This window comes from Camarhynchus parvulus, chromosome 1A (genome assembly GCF_901933205.1).
Source record: "Camarhynchus parvulus chromosome 1A, STF_HiC, whole genome shotgun sequence".
In the NCBI taxonomy this organism is placed as follows: domain Eukaryota; kingdom Metazoa; phylum Chordata; class Aves; order Passeriformes; family Thraupidae; genus Camarhynchus; species Camarhynchus parvulus.
Genome location: NC_044586.1, coordinates 24,674,335 through 24,690,747, shown reverse-complemented (window position 1 = coordinate 24,690,747; position 16,413 = coordinate 24,674,335). Strand labels below are relative to the sequence as shown.

The following is a 16,413-nucleotide window of genomic DNA, read 5'->3' as shown; positions in this document are numbered from 1 at the left end:
CAAAGCGCCATAGAAAACTGAGCAGTCTAGCAAGCTCTGAATGGTTTGCAGTAAGTAATTTTGAGAAGGAACTTCTCTGTTCAGTTGCTCAAAGGAGTCATATTTTAAATTTATTAATTTTCTGCTAGCACTGACAGTGAACAATACCCAGAGTTAACAGACTAGAAAAGAGAACAGCAAAAAGCAGCCAGGCTTTGTTTTGTTTGCAAAATAAACAAATCTCAAATGGTTCCTTGGGTTCTGAAGCACGACTGCACATACCTAGGCCTTGTCCTAGTGATGAAGTATTCTGGCAAGCCTCAGGAAAAATTTTCAAAGACATTATGCCTGAGTTATCTGAGAATGAAAGGGGGGAAAGATGGAAGAAAGTATCTTTACAGACTTTAGACAAATAATTAATCAGATCTTTTTGCACTACTGAAGTGCAAGTAGTTGAGCTTACACTTCGGTGATGAATTGTCATTACACCGGATCATAATGAAGAAAAAAATATTAATTGTTGCAGAAGTGTGTCCAGGCATTAACAATGTACACATGCAGTAACACCACAACATTATGCACAGAATATGCCTAGTAGTCTGCAATGGCAGATGCAGTTTTATACAGAAGCCACCACTTCCCATCAAAGATTATACATTGCAAAAATTCCAGCAAAGAGCCATTATGCACATACTCCACAGGCTATGTCTGAAGGCACTATTTAGAACAAGAGCCATATGCAAGTCTCCCAGCATGCAGTGTTCAGTTTGCATTATCCCACTTCACACCACTCACTGCACAGATCCTCCTGCCTGAACTGTCAGCTGCAATCTCACCAAAAAGGGCAAGAGAGTTGAACCCATTTCCCCTCATGCTTAATATCATGGAGTCTGGAGTGCAGTTTTGCTCCTTGGTAAGAAGGTTTCTGACAAGGCCCCACATTTTCCACAGCAGCAGAATTTTCTATGGAATACATTTTATTTCCTCTTAAACTGCAGCATTGCATTCTTCAGGTAATGCCATTCTACTCTAAAGAAGAAATCTAAAAATAAAGAAACCTTAAAATACCAAGAAGATGTAATCTGATGCCACGCTGCCCTCCTGAATCCACAATCAGCACAGAAGCACCCTTTTCCATTCTCCTCCAGGGAGGTCTTATGCCTGAGCTGGTTCTGTGGCTCTTCAGTACATGTGAGAAAGGCATAAAATCTTCCCTTTTCCTTATTGGCATCTAATGCTAATTAAAACAAAATTATTAGCTCTATTATGTTCCCTGTAATAGAGAAAAGAGATGAACAAACCAGGGGTTCCTTAGACCCAGTACAGGCAGTGGCTGATTTACCAAACCCCAAGCTACCATCGCTTCTCTCATTGCTTTCCCCAGCAGCTGGTTCAGCAGTGAACAGCAACCAGTACAAAAACTCATTTCAAATTGAAAAGAGAGATGCTGTGCAAAACATTATAATTTTATATGTAAATACCTTTTATTTTTTAAAGACTTCTTCTACAAACTGTACATGCTATGCAAAGCAAGGAGCTTTCCAGTAGCATTAAGACCCAGTCACTGAGTCTTGAGTTTTGTTTCTAGCAGCTGGATGGCAAAGCCATCTCAGATATGGTTCCTCCAAATAATCCAGCCTGGCTGGTTCTTGCCCAGTCACTTCTTACCTCTTCTGCTTACCCAGCACACTCCATCTACTGCCATATGTTTCCCAGCAATGCTTCTATACAGTAATCTGTGGACATCAGCTGTGGACTGGAAGGAAAGGGCATCAAACTCAGCTCAGCTAAACTGGCAGCAATGAGTAGTGTTAGGGACTGGAGGTTGCCAAAATCTCAGTCCCTTAGAGGCTGAAGATAGGATTTTCTGCATAGATTAAGGTCCTGAGGAAGTAGAGAAAAAGTGAAAGGGTTTCTTCAGGAATGAGGAAGAAGAGGAAGGAAAAATGAACCAATTCCCACCTGTAAGTTCAAACCATCAAGAACACACCTATCCTTCCTTTGATGTAGAGATGGAAAGCCATCATCTTTCATTCCCAGGCTAACCATGACACCATGTTTTGCACAAAAGCCCATCTCTTGTTGATGCTCAGTGTGCTCGACAGTTCTCTGTTCCCCTTCACCACAAGCTGTTGCTGTGGGGTTCAGTTCTTCTCTTCCCAAATCTCATTTGCTTTCTGCAGCCTACAAGCTGCAGCTCTGAATGACTCCTAAAGAGGACAGAAGACATGCAGTTTCTGATCTTGCTGATGGAAGAATTTGCTTTGTAACCTTTACCTTTTTTCTTCCAGCACACAGGAATTCCTCTGTGTACAAACACCCCCTTACTTTTGTACCAAATCGCCCCAGGTTCTTGCTCCTCCTATTTCCTGTGTAGCATTCAGCACATCCTGCCTCCTGGGCCAAACCCTTCTGGTAACATCAGGTGAATAGAATAGGAGAAGTTCTATAATAGAACATTTCGTTTATTTTAAATCTATATTTATCATGCCAGTGTGCATCAGAGAAGATTTAATTAGCCAGTGAAGCTCGCCTTTGGTATGTTTTCATGAATACAGTAAGAGTTTTGATGCATGACTTCAGGCTACTACCACAAACAAAGAAAACATACCATGAAATTAAGAAACATAATAATATACAAGAGAAGACACTTGGCTGCTGTTACACATTTCACTGAGAAATAGGCCACTACCAAACCTGGATCAAGCTGCCTAAATCTGGGGATATATTTTAATTCAGATCAAATTTTGCACTGCACTCTCAGTTAATTGCTGGAAAGCAGTTAATTGCACGTGAGCTGCTGCACAGGACCCTGGGCAAAAATGAGGAGAGAGAAGAAAGCATGGGCAACTAAATAAATGACACTGATGTGACACATTAACAAAACCTCAAGGTTGTTTTGCATTATTTTGACAGCAAGGGCTCCAAAAAGACTGCTGTGCCAACCAGGACAACACCAGAACACAGCATGACCCTGCCCATGTTTCTGCCATGCTCCCTTTATGGGTCTGCACAGATGTGAAGCAGACTCACCCAGCAGCACAGCTCTTCAGAGCATAGTTAGGTCCTGCTGGTGTCAACGATGTGGTACAGCCAAGTAAATACTAAGAGTCAAAGCTGACCTCTTTTAAGCAGCTGCAGAATGGCATCCTTGGGATATCCAGGCCACCTCTCAGTGAAGGAGGTGTTCAGGTCTTCCCTGGTATCCCTTTGACCCAGTTCTGACTCCATCACACACGTCTTGCCTGGCCTTCTCTGATGAGCAGAAGTTAAATAATACATTTGACTTTGCAGGTATGTCATAAAGATTCATTATTTATAATTTATACTTCCCTGTATGTACTGCTGTGTGATGCCATTTATTATCTTTCTGTCCTCCATTCATGTTCAGAGGAGAAATCAAATACAAACCCCCTATTTCAGACTACTCAGAGGAAAACTATCCAAATTTCTAGAAACTGCTTTCAATTTTAATCTACCATGATTTCTAGACAATAGACTTTTTCTCCCAAGTTTCAGAAATGCTGGTAACATGCAACCTGAAGGAGCAGCACTACATCAGGAATCTTTATCGGGCATGGTTCTGCTGGCAAATTCCTTCCAGCTTTACTGTGCTTGCAGCACCCATTAATGCATGACTGTCTTTCCCACTACCACTTCCACGTAGCACATAGAGTGAGGAAGAAAATAGCACCTGCCAGCAGACACCTGGGGTTTGCATCCAGGTGTGAGCAGCTGGGGCTCTTGCACGTGACTCGGGTTATGAGGAAGCGAAATTTGGAGCATACGGATGAGGAGCAGTGTGGGAAGGTCTTACCAAAACTGGCTCTGTCACTTCAGGGCTGAAGAGAAGATTTCATTCTCCAAGAGCTGCCAATCTAGTACTTTTCTGCTAGTGATAATATTTCCTAAGTTTATTTTTAAACTTAGTGAAGTATGTGCTACCTAACAATGTATGTCTCTTCAGTATCAGTGAAAAAAAGAAAAAAACTACTGAGTATCAAGCACTCCAGACCCAAATCAGGTGTAGCCAAATTATAGCTTAATATGTTTCAGGTATTCCATTTAGAGCTTCTGATCTTTCAAGGAAACAGGTTTTCCCCACTGAGAAATGTATATGCAGTGAAATTAAAGCAACTTTAGCCCCATGTGAACCAAAAGTAGGTTGGGCATCTATTTTAAATAATCAGCCAAGTGTTAATTTTTCATGATGGAAAGAAGACCTGGGAAGAAAGGAATATTCTCTTCTTCTAACCCATATGTTCACCTCCATACTACTGTCTTTGCTACTCAAGCCTGGGTGTAATACAGCATGAAACCCAACTGCTGCTGTTTGCCATCTTAAGAGATGGGGCAGGGCACAAGGTGGCCTGGGGAGTCCTCTTTGAATATCTGGGGCACCAGCTAAGTGCTATCTAGCACGAGAGGAAAACAAGATGCCAGGGTGAGGGAGGAAAACCCAGCATATGTACAAGCCTTGAAGCTCAGACGCTTCTTCCACCTGAAGTCCATCCTCCCTCTCCCCTTCCTCACTTGGGAGGCAGATCCTGAGGGAACGGTGGCATCCCCGGTGGCCACAGGGGCAGAGAGCTGTGTCTCAGCTGGTGTGGGACTTCTGCCACCCCACACTGGCCCTCCATGAAAAGAGGAAAAAATAAATCCACAGGCAAAGAAGGAAGGCAAGTGCTGCTAAGTGGCTCATTGGTTTCTATGGCAACTGGCTCCGCTCTACTCCAGCTGCTTACCCCACAGTCCCTCTGTCACCCTATTTTTATCTGAGAAATCAAAGAAAAAGGAAAAGTGGTGGAGGCTTGGGGAGGAGAGAGTTGGGAAACCTTGGGTTTTGCAGAGAGAAGGTTAATATGCATGCAGCCGTGTCCTGCTTTTAATCACAAGTTAAATCCTCTGTGTGGAGGCTTCCTATGGGATTTCTCAGACTCGATGCACTGTCAGATCCCACATTTGCCACCATCATGAAGCAGCATGCAAGAAAGGCAGCCCAGCCATGCCCTCCTAAGAATGAGAAGCAGCTAGGCTGTGAATTTGACCTAGGCATTGACACCAAAAAGCACAAGAAGAATCTTCTACTAGGGAAAAAACTCCCCTCCCACAACCCAACACAATGAAGTGATGGAAGTCAAGACAGCAATATTTTAATAGCTCTTTGGTCTGAAAAGTTATTTCCTTTTTTTTAAAAAAAGTTGAATCTCTCCATGACCCCTCTGGCACCATGTCCTGCATGGGACAGAGGGGTCATGGACATGTCCTGCATGGTGCCAGAAAATCCTCACGATGAATGCAACATGTTTTGCTCAAATATCTCATTAAGGCAAGAGCCAGAACCATATTTACCTGGGCTGTGCCAAGACTAAGCTTTAGTTCATGGATTTTGGTGTTGGAGACTTTGGTTGTTGAGCTTCAATATATCTGCTGGTAAATCTAGAAGATATTGTAGCCTGCAGTTTCAGTAAGGATAGGAGTGTGTGTTAATTAAAGCATGGAGCCCTTGGCCTCTTGTGATTGACTACAGAATCATCAGATCAAAGAATATGCTGAGTCGGAAGGGGCCCACGAGAATCAAGTCCCATTCCTGGCCCTGCACAGCACCATCCCCAGGAGTCACACCCTGTGCCTCAGGGCATTGCCCAAAACTTCTTGAGCTCTGTCAGGCTGGTGCTGAGACCACTTCCCTGGGGAACTGTTCCAGTGCCCAAACAGCCTCTGTGTGAAAAAACTTTTCCTGATATCCAACCTAAACCTTCCCTAACACAACTTCAGGCCTGGGTTCCCTTGGGTCCTGCCAGTGGTCACTAGCTGCCTTTCTGAAATAAATGTGCCCAAACACTGTAAGATACAACTATTTTGACAGATATTTCCAGCTTCACTCCCCTCCTTCTCCCTAGAAATTCCAGAATTTTTATAACAAAATGTTGCAACTATCTTCCAAATAATGATGCTTAAATTCCAAAGAAGGCAGACTGACATCATATACATCTATATTCACTTTTTCCATTTCAACTGCCATGACATTTGATGCTTACATCCACGCTGTTCCTGCTAACAGCACTGTGGAAGTCTACCTTTGCACCACACATTTTCACTGGCTGCCACAAGAAGGGATATTGATCTGTGTATCTCTGCTCACACAGCAAGGCATTCCATTTTGGAGCTGTGATATTGTCGTACTAGGAGGACAAGGAAAAGATCAATGATTTCTAACAATGATCACTTTTAAGAGGAAGAGCATTGGTAAAATGACTTACTAGTCCAAGTATCGCATTTGCAGTCTCTGCAATAAGTTCTGTATCCTGACAGGCACTAACTCCATTGCTTTTGATAAAAGCAGCATGTTGGGAGAGAATCACCCACTTTAGAAATGTTACTGACTATGGCATGTGATGGTATATACTTTATATAGAGTAGGTTGCAGCCTTACAAAACTGTGTAAGAAGTGCCAGGGCCCTAGGAAGGCTGGGGGCTCCACAGGGACATCCCTACAGCCCAGCTGAGAAGCAGAGCATCTGGGAGGCACCAGGGGCAACCCCATCCCATGGCATCAGGTACCTCTGTGGAGCAGCAGAGTCATGGCTGGGCAGGGCAGAGCTGCAGGGAGCTGGAGAGTATCCCTGCTGCAGCAGCACTGGGACAGAGGCTGATGGCTCTGGGGGCCTGAGGGCCTGGGGCCTGGGCAGAGTGGAAGAAGCCCCAAGAAATGCTGGGCAAGGACAATCAGGGTTGTTGGTGTCCCCTTGAGAGGCCTTGAGAAGAAGTTGTGCAAGGCATCTCAAGAAACATTTCAATTCCTAGGAATTTGGAAGCTGCCTTACTCCATAAAGCTACTGGGATTTTTTACTTCCATCTGTGGCCCCCAGAACATACAGTGGCAACACACCTCATGGTTTATTCACCACTGTGTGAAGCAGCCAGGTACTGCATTTGCCAATTTTTCTCCAAATGGCACTCTGTTAGTTTCTGGAAAGGCAGGAAGAAAAGGTGTTCCCAACGAGACCTCTTCTGATTCACGTTACTTCAAACATTGTGATCAAGTCCCTTCTGAATGAATTTAATTTCTTGAAGCCACTACCAAGCTCATCCTCCCAGGGAACCTTGTAAAATGCATTATCAAAATCTTCTCTGGCACGAAACAACACATTCACCCTATAACCCTCCTGCACCTCTGCACAGTCTGGGGCACTGTCAGGATGAAAACACACACAAGAAAGCAGAGAGGACTCAGGACTACAAATTTTTGTCTGACAGCCTTGGAAAATGAGAGGCCCCTGAGAACAAGTCAAGGACAGAAAGAAAGATACAGAAGACTGAAGCACACAATCAGGACTCTTCTGCCAGGACATTTGCTGAAGGTGGCCTCTGGGCAGCCCAAAAGAGATGCACGGGAGAAGAGATCCTTTGCAGTGAGGGGCACTGGAGGCAGAAGCAGAGGTGAGCTGAAGGGGAAGCAGCAAGGCATGCTTACAAAGCCTTCAGTTCACAGGATGGACAGCAGCCTCTGCTGGGTGGGGATGGACAACCTCATGTGCTGAGCAATAAATGAAAGGGTGAGTGACTCCTTTTAAAAGGGGTAGTCAAGGGCAGAAGTGAAAATAATCAAATGTGCATCTGCACTTGCCTCTGCAGGTTTGGAAGAGAGGTGGAAGCTCTTTGACTGCCAGACAAGTGGCTTTACTGAGGAACAGTGTCCTATTTGCAAAATTGGAGGCTATGATCCTGACCTTCTTTGTAGAGCATTTTCATAACTACAGATGGAAATAACCAGCCCTAGGTGGTGATTCTGATCAGCCTTTATTCTGCTTTCTGACAAGAGGAGTGTACAAGCACTTTGAGATGAAATGTGTCTGCACATTTAATATTAATTTATGGAAAGTACTCATGTGCAGTCTTGACATTTGTTTTCCACATATAATAGCAACAGGAAACTCAAGCCTTTGAATGTTAATAAGAAATGAGCACACATGCAAACAATGCTGACAGAAGATGATTTTCTTTACTATCTGAATATTTTCACTTCTTTTGCATTTCTCATTTGTCCTTATTCAACAATTTTAACCTGCAAATGTTATCCTGAAAGGTCATAGAAAACTCAGATTGTCAAAGAAAGCTGAGGCACTGGAAAGACTGTACTTGGTAACACAGACTGAAACTGATAGAGATATGTGTAGAGAAATCTTACAGAGGTCTGACCATAGTGTAAAGTCTGACAAAAGAATCCTCCACTCATCAATGGCGATCCTTAGACCTATCCACCATAAACTAGAAGACCCAAGATAAAAAGGAAAAGCCATATTAATTGTCAAATATTGGCTCCATGTAATAGTCTCTCATATCTGTACTTCCATATAGTCCATGGCGGCAGAGTAACACAAAATACTTTAGTCTGGCTGACACAGCCTAAAACTCAGTACTGACTCCTTCACTGAACTGCCAGGACTGTCCACAAACACATGGAGAGTAGCTACAAATCTTATTTGCTCTGCAGAGCCCTTGGATAAATCCCTCCTTAGAGTAGTCCCCAGGATGACTGAGCTACAAAGCTGGTGGGTGCCAGTGACCACTCCAACATCTGCTGTCTCACTAATGATCTCAAATCCCTCATCCTCACAGGGAAGCAAGATACATCAAAAATAGAGAGGAGACTCTCTCCTGAAGAGGAAAATAAGCTTTTCTGAGTGTCCCATCCAGCAGTTCAGGGGAGTACTAAAGGGAAGTAAGGTGAAAATCAGACAAACAGCTTTTGTTCCTTTTTTGTAAGAATTGCTAAGCTATTTTGCATTAAAGAGATGTTCCTTTGTTAAGGGTAACTCCATGGCTATCAGATCTCTTTTAGCAATGTCATACATGGATGTTTATCATCTGCTGTGCTAGACTTTGTCCAAGCTCAGTCTCCTTGATATCAAGCAAGAGTGACTTGTAGGTCCTAGTCCAGGTGTTGTGCCATTTGTGTGCTTTGCATTCTGGGCACAGAAACAGAGGAACTGAATCTTGAGGCTCTTTGTTTTCTCATCAGTTGTTTTAATGAAGCAGAATAATTCCATTACTCTATACAGAGGGATCAGGCAGTCTGTCTTGTCCTTCTGAGGTTCTGTTTGCTGGTTCATAATTTGCAGTGGTGATCTTGAAAAAGCTGGCATAGTTTACAACCAGGCACTCTTCTGAAAGGAGATATATCACTGAGAATTACTTGCTTATCAGGTCACTCTCCCCACCATCCAGTGCAAAAGGCCTGCAAGGTAATTTTCATTCCACCTGGTGTCCTAAATCCACGTCACTCTGATGTTTGCAGTAAAAGAGTTCATTCATTTTATTTGCATCCTTAAAACTCCAGCCACACCTTGGTACCCAGTGACCCTGGTTGCCTTGGCTGCAAAGAGATGACAGGGGCATGTCAGGATCTTGTGCCAGGAAAAGAAGCAGCAATAGAATGAAAAAGGGAGGAGGATGCTGTGCTACACAAGACATCCAGGAAAGACATTATGCAGGTTACTAGAAACATCCTGCAAGAGAAGCAGACTTCCAGGTATTTTTTCAGAGACTGGCAGTTTCTGAAACATTACAGGATGATGTTGTTGTGATTACTTCAGTACTTCAGCATCTCCACCAGGAAACAGCTCACAAGGTGCTTACACTGAAAAGCAGTAAACAGCTGGCTGGAAGTTAGAATTGCACAGCAGCAATGGTCCACGGGAGAGATCCAAACACCAAGCACAAGCGTGCACTGGCAGCATTCGAAACACATGAGCAACTGTGGCTCACCCCTTAATACAGGCTTTCAAGTGAATCACTGAGGACTCAGTTCAGACAAGTGATGGGATAACACACATCCTGACAAATTTGGCAGACACTAGACTTCTTTAAGGACATTGATGCACCCTGATCTGTCTCTCCTGCCCCATGCTGCACAGGCACATCCTTTGCTCCTTATGGTCTGTATTAATGGATCATCAAAGATTTTCTCTCTGGTGAATTGCTTTGAGACACCTTTGCAGCAAACTACATGACATCATTCAGCAAGAGACAAAGGTCACACATCCAGCTGTGAAGTGGGCCAGTAACACCATACTGCATATGTTTTAGGAACTGTGGTTCCTAAAACCAGCTGCAATAATGGGGATAATGTAAGGGACTGACACAACAGCAATCTGACGATTTTGTGTTGCTATGCAACTTGAGTTGGGAACAGACTTTTGCAGTTGCTTCTTGGTTGTCCATTGAATGCTCACTGACAGTGTCTGGCAACATTCCCCACTCATCACTTTACCTAAAGCAGCAAGAATTCATGTGCAGCTTTTGTGCCAAGGTGCCCTCTTCAAGCCACTAGTGTAAGCAAACTGAGATGCAGGCACTTGCAATGCCTTTTCCAACCTGAATGAGATTCCTGTTGTGCTACACACACACATAAACGGCTACATAGCTTCACACACATTTCTCTTTCCTCTGATTCTTTGCAGATCTTCCCCTTCTTCCTCCTTTCTCACCTTAAGGTCATCATGAAAATGACCTTCTTGTCAAAGAAGAGCACTGTCTTTGGAAGCTTTTCCCTGGCCATATCACAGCTATTATCACACCAGTTCACACAGTTTTATAACTGTACATGTGATTCCTTCAGACCTTTCCATCTTTCTCCCAACAGTTTTCTCACTCATACAAAGTGGAAATAGGTACAGTCCTTGCTCCATCTCGTTTTATTCATCTGCCCTGAAAGTGCCTTGACCTGTTTTGAAACTGACCAGTTCTCAAACCCCCAAGCAATGATGCCTTCTGCTCTTTCCTTAGGACTCTGACTGACAAAACTCAGTGGTTAAGGAAGCTGACCTGCTCATCTCCCTTGCTGAAACCTGACTGCCCCTAGTGACATCTCCTTGCGCCACCCTCAAAAACCTGCCCTTGCATGCTGGTATCACCTGTACACTCAGGTGATGGCTATTCTGCATCGTGAGTAATTCATTCCCTATGATCCTTTGTTATCACTTCCAAGACCTCTGTCAATTTGTTGCTTTTCAGTGAATTCCTGTGCTTTCCACAATCTGTTTTGTGGTGTTGCTTGTGTGATGTTTAATAGCCACAGCTCGGAGTTGGCTGCATTTCAGTGGTAGGAGGGGGAACACAGGGAACTGTGAACTGAAACTCTGTATAATGTTGCTGGAGATGAGAACAAGTAAGGGAGTGTTTGCTATGCACGCTATCTCCAGAAAAACATCTTTGCAAATGTGTATCTGTGCAGGCATTGTGGAGATAGGGATTACGTTATGCAGAGGGGAAGAGGAGCTGACTGACAGTCGAGATTTGCAGTCCATATTGATGTTTCACAATTGTGCATCTGTCTGCAGAACAGCCATGAAGCTCTCGAAGTCGTTGCACTAAAAAAAAAAGAAAAAATAAGGAAAGATAAATCAATAATTTCACTCACTCTTTTACCACAGCTTTATCACAGAGGGGGAAGGAGGAGTGTGTCATAACAGCTTATACTAGTGCGAAAATTTTAATCGAAACAGTCTTCAACCAGAATATACCACTTTGATAAAATCAACATTTTTCAAACAATTCTAAGTACTAATGAAAAATCCCTACATAAAAGGAGGCTGAAACAAAAATTTCAATATTGAAAAGTTTGCCTTTAGGAAAAAAATGATAGTTTTTTTTCCAAATTAAAATACTATTTTTTAAAGCAACCTTTTCTTTTCTTAATATGTTTTTCTGCTTGTGTTGTTTTTATGTTCTTCAGTTAATAATGAGAGACACTGATGTGTTTAATATCCTCCTATTAGCCTGGAATCAGGTTTCCAGGATATTAAAAACAACTGGTCCCTAACTAGTACCCAGAACATTTCTGTTTCGGAGTGCAAAAATTTAAATTGTTTCATTCAGCACAGACTAATAAAGCTATTGCTTTTGATAGCAAACTCATGACTTCGTAGAAAAAACACTTGTTTTGAATACAAAGTATCACCTGTACTAAATTATATAACAATATTTAATTATTATATTCATGGTATGTTATGTTACTGGTAGGATTGCATAACGTGGCCTCATATGAGACTTGACTTGGCAGAACTTAACTCTGCATTTCAACTGATAAGTGAAACGATACCAAAACTTCACTACTTTTTAAAATAAAATATCAGTTATTTTTCTAAAAGCATCTAATTGAAATGTTCATAATTTTTAGTTTCTAGCAATACACTGAAAACAGTATTTTAATCACTAAAAGTAAGAAGATGCCTTGAAATCATAAACTTTGACATTTCTCTCAAATGATCATTTCAAGTTTCCTCTGGCTCTTACTTAACCTGTGATTCATTCTTTGTACTAACTCTAAATCTCCCTATTTGGAATAGTTTTCAGATTGAAGGCCTTGTCAAAAGCAATCATCATAAATTCAGCATGCACATTATCGTAGCTGGTTCTACCAGCATTTCTTGCAAGATAGAGCAGCTCATCGGTACTCACTTTCATCCCAATATTAATTCTTTTCTGTGCACTCACAGGGATCTCAAAATTATCCCCATCAGAACATATAAATGAGGATAAAAATAAATCAGGATAAATTACATCAGTCTTGCCACCGAACCACACCCAAGAACACAGAGGATTTCAAGGCTCCCACCACAGCCCTGCTCACAAGATCCTGTTGCAGGGAGGACTCGGGATGGGACTGACACTTCTCCTCCATTCCTCTGCTCACCCCATGGCGCATCAGAAGAGCTTGGACTTCCCTTTCTAGCGTGTCAAGGCAAGAAGAAAAGAAAAAGCTCTCCTTTCTGAAAGCACAAGTCCTCTTGTTCCTGCCGTCAGCAGCTGCAGTGGAACTGCAACCCAAGGCTTCCACCTAGTGTCTGTCTGCCGGCCAGCTCGGCACAGCAGCCGCCGCAAGGCTGGGGCGCCAGGGCTGCCCTGCAGCCCACAGCAAGAGCAAAGCCTTGGCTTATTTGTGAGGTGGGAACATTTTGCTTACAATACAAAACCAAACCTCCGTTCATAATGGACCACCCAAGCTGTCACCTAGAACGAACCAGCTTCTGGTTTACATATGGAAAGTAAGATTATGTGCTAGAATCCAAGACTTTAGGTGGATGCAACAGAAAAGAGGAGAAGAGAAGCTTGTTGAATTACATAGGACCACTCTCACATGCCCAAGGATATTTTCTTAACCTTTCTCTGGTGCTGACTTGCCTTCAGGGTAAGCCCACAAGAAAACTGAGTGACTTTCTAACATTTCAATTCTACTAATTAAGAGACACTTAAAAATTAGGCACGGCCTTTAGAATTGATATGTGATAGACAGGCACATTTCTTCCACTTGTGTTTGACTCCTTCCTCCACCTTCATTTCACACCAAGGTGATGGCTGTTATGCATCATGAGTATCATTCCCTGTGATCCTTTTTTTTCCCCACTTCCCAGACAACCTTTGCAGACTTGGTGAGACTTTAATCAGAACAAAGAATGAAGGACCTTATCAACAATTGGTTTTGCTTACCCCTTTCTCCATCCTATGAAAAGACAGTGTGTTTGCTGTTGGACTTTGATTTCCTTAAGGGCATCTAAAGCAGTACAATCTTGGTGGCTGTTGAAGCAGCACCCTTTTTGTGTTGCCACCCTCGTACACTCATACAGTGACCTGATGTGAAAGTGTCTTCTACCTTCTCTGATAAGTCCAGTTTTTAAAAATCTCTAGTGCAGGTGTTTCCAAGACCTTTCACAAAAGGTGAGAAGCATTTTAAAATGCTTCTCTTGATCTCTCTGCTTCAGCTTCCTTGGAGCAAGTTTCCTTGTGCTTTGGCTTATGTAAGCTAGAGGCTGTGTTCTCCCTCCAACACCTGCTATTAGTCATTTGGGCAAGTGGGTGTGTATATGTAGATCCATACATACACCCATTCACAAGAAAACTCTGTTAAGAGGAGCTCAGAGCTTACAACATGGCCCCAGAGCTTTTTAGAATATGTAGTCACACTTGGAAACTGGAGTCACTGACAGCCATAAAAACTCACCAAGCCATGAAACCTGATCCAGCTGCCTCAGCATTCCAGTATCCCACTGCTCTCACCTACAAAGCCCATATTCCTTCAGCTTCTCAGCTGCCTACTCTTTTTATGATGTGCATGAAATTCAGGGTATGTTCTATGGGGTTAGAAGACCATTTTAGCTGAATCAGTCTGTGTACAATGTAAATGTAAACAGGAAAGGAGAAGCCGCTGACAGAAGAAATGGTTGGAGTTGATGCACACACGTTACCCCTTGGGGATGATGAAGGACTGTGCAACACAGACACAGCATTCTGCCCCGCAAGACCAGCAGACTCTCATGTGGGAGCTCCACCACAGTACTGGTAGGAGCTATAGGGTGAATACAGAGAGTATATTTCATTGACGTCACTGGCCAGCATTACTTAGAACAGGGCTAAGCACAATTGCAAAAAGAACTGCCTCCAAGCTATTCTATTTATATTCCTACCAGAGCTACCATTGGTACAGTCATCCTGCTGCTGAAATCCTGACCCTGTCGTTACCAGTGTAGCCACAGACCAGAGGAGATCATTTTGGATCTTTTCAGAATTTGGCATGTCTTAATACCAGCAAAAGCAGCATTGGCAGGGGGTGGAGTGTGCTATTTGCACAGGACCTGCGTCAGGATTGGCATTCAGTGAATAGCAAGACATATGAAGGCATTTTATCCCAATATAGAGAAAAACGCATCTTCCTCTGCGTTGCTGGTGGTAACTTTGGCAGTCCAAGGAACAATGGTAATTGCTTGTTACTGTGGAAACAAGACCTCCAGAAATAACACTAATGAGCCAGCAGGGTCGTGGGAGAAACACAAGCATACTGTTTCCTGCAAACATACATGATTTGGCTGCACAGAGGAGCTGGAGCTCTGGGGAAAGGAGCAATTTATTTGAATGCAACAGGCACCCAGCACAACCTCCATTCATCCCCCAAGCCAGTCTGAGCCTGCAAACAATTTAAGCTACTTGAAAAAAATGTTCAGATAATTTTGGAAATCACAGCTTTTCACCCTCCTCCCTGCCTTAAATTTTGGGGAAGGTGACTGGGAGATCCTCCCTCCTTTGGAGGGAGCCATTTTGTGCAATACACCTGATAGGAAGATGTCTCCAAAAATCTCTTGATGAAAAACACATTCTTACAAATTTCTGTACCCAATTCTGCTGATGCAAGGGATGTCATCCAAGTAAGCTGGGAGATGGGTCTATAAGCATCTGAATGGCAAGGTCCTGCCCCTAGTAACAGTCTGTTCGTGATCCACCACTCCAACCTAAACAAGACAAAAGGAGGAGTGTGCACAGCAGAAGAGGGAAAAAAAGGTAGGACACACCAAGAGCTTACTGCAGACTCAGCATGTGCGTTTTCCCCCTTTCATGCTGTGTTACTCTTGACAAAGAGAGAAGAAGACAGTGCAAAGGAAGGGAAATGGTGGATGGTAACCTGTGAACACAGATATTTTTGGTGCTCCATATTCTTTTGCCTTGTAAAATCCCCAAAATGATGCTTTCTGTCCCCAGTCCCTACTGGGACAGCAGAGTGGTGGGTGGCTGCATATTAATAGTCAGCTCAGCCTCGTGCTAGATGTCAGGAAGTGTACCTAGTGCTCAAACTGCCCTGAAGGATTCTCCCCTCTGCCTGCCAGTGGCTCCGAGGCTGTTAAACTTGATCTTCCTACTAAAGGTGGCATGCTTCAGATTAGCAGCTGGCCTCAAAGAAGCAAAGACAGGCACTGAAGCCAGAGCTGGCCTGGACCAGACAACACATTCAAACACATCTGCCTTAACATGAAGAATGTTTTTGATTGTTCCACCCTGCAGGAGAAAGATAAGAGGATGTAAGCATCAGTCACAGGGAGAAGAAAGGCGTACCCAGATGACAGGGCCTTTTCTACTGGTGGCTCCTGTGGCAGGCCAGGAGCTTCTCAAAAAGCAAATAAACAGGTAGGGTCACCACTTTGCTTGTTATTGCACTCCCCTGAATAATTTTTATTCACTATTTTTGTATTCTATACCAAGAAGCCTCAGATAAAATCAAGGCCCTCCTGCAGAGATGAGAACATCCCTGACACCAGCTCTTGCCATACTGTATGCCCACACAACAAGCAGAAGGTGAAGAAGAAAGAGGGTGTTGTCTACAGACGAGGACCTAAGGCAGAAAGACATGGAGTCACTCAGCCATGGTTATATCAAGAGTTAGTGGCAGTCAGTAGTTCACTAATAACAGCTTCAGTCTTTGTCCAGAGCTTTTGCTGCACAGCCTTTGTCCAGAGCTTTAATCATAAACTCCTCCATTTTTCTACAACCCAAAAATAGAACATGAGCAAGCAGTGTGAAGAAGTTTGACATATAAATGGGAAATAAAAGTCAGAAGTTAAATGATCAAGATGTTGACATGTCCTTCAAATATTATTGCATTGA

General features: G+C 43.2%; 1 long non-coding RNA gene across 1 annotated transcript; it reads right to left on the bottom strand.

The window, feature by feature from the left end:
* Nucleotides 1-10,664: 10,664 nt before the first annotated feature.
* Nucleotides 10,665-12,832, bottom strand: LOC115910690. The gene is made up of 2 exons (XR_004061201.1): nt 12,617-12,832; nt 10,665-11,354 (listed from the first exon to the last, which is right to left on the bottom strand). It is a non-coding gene; the product is annotated as an uncharacterized LOC115910690 (long non-coding RNA).
* Nucleotides 12,833-16,413: the final 3,581 nt, after the last annotated feature.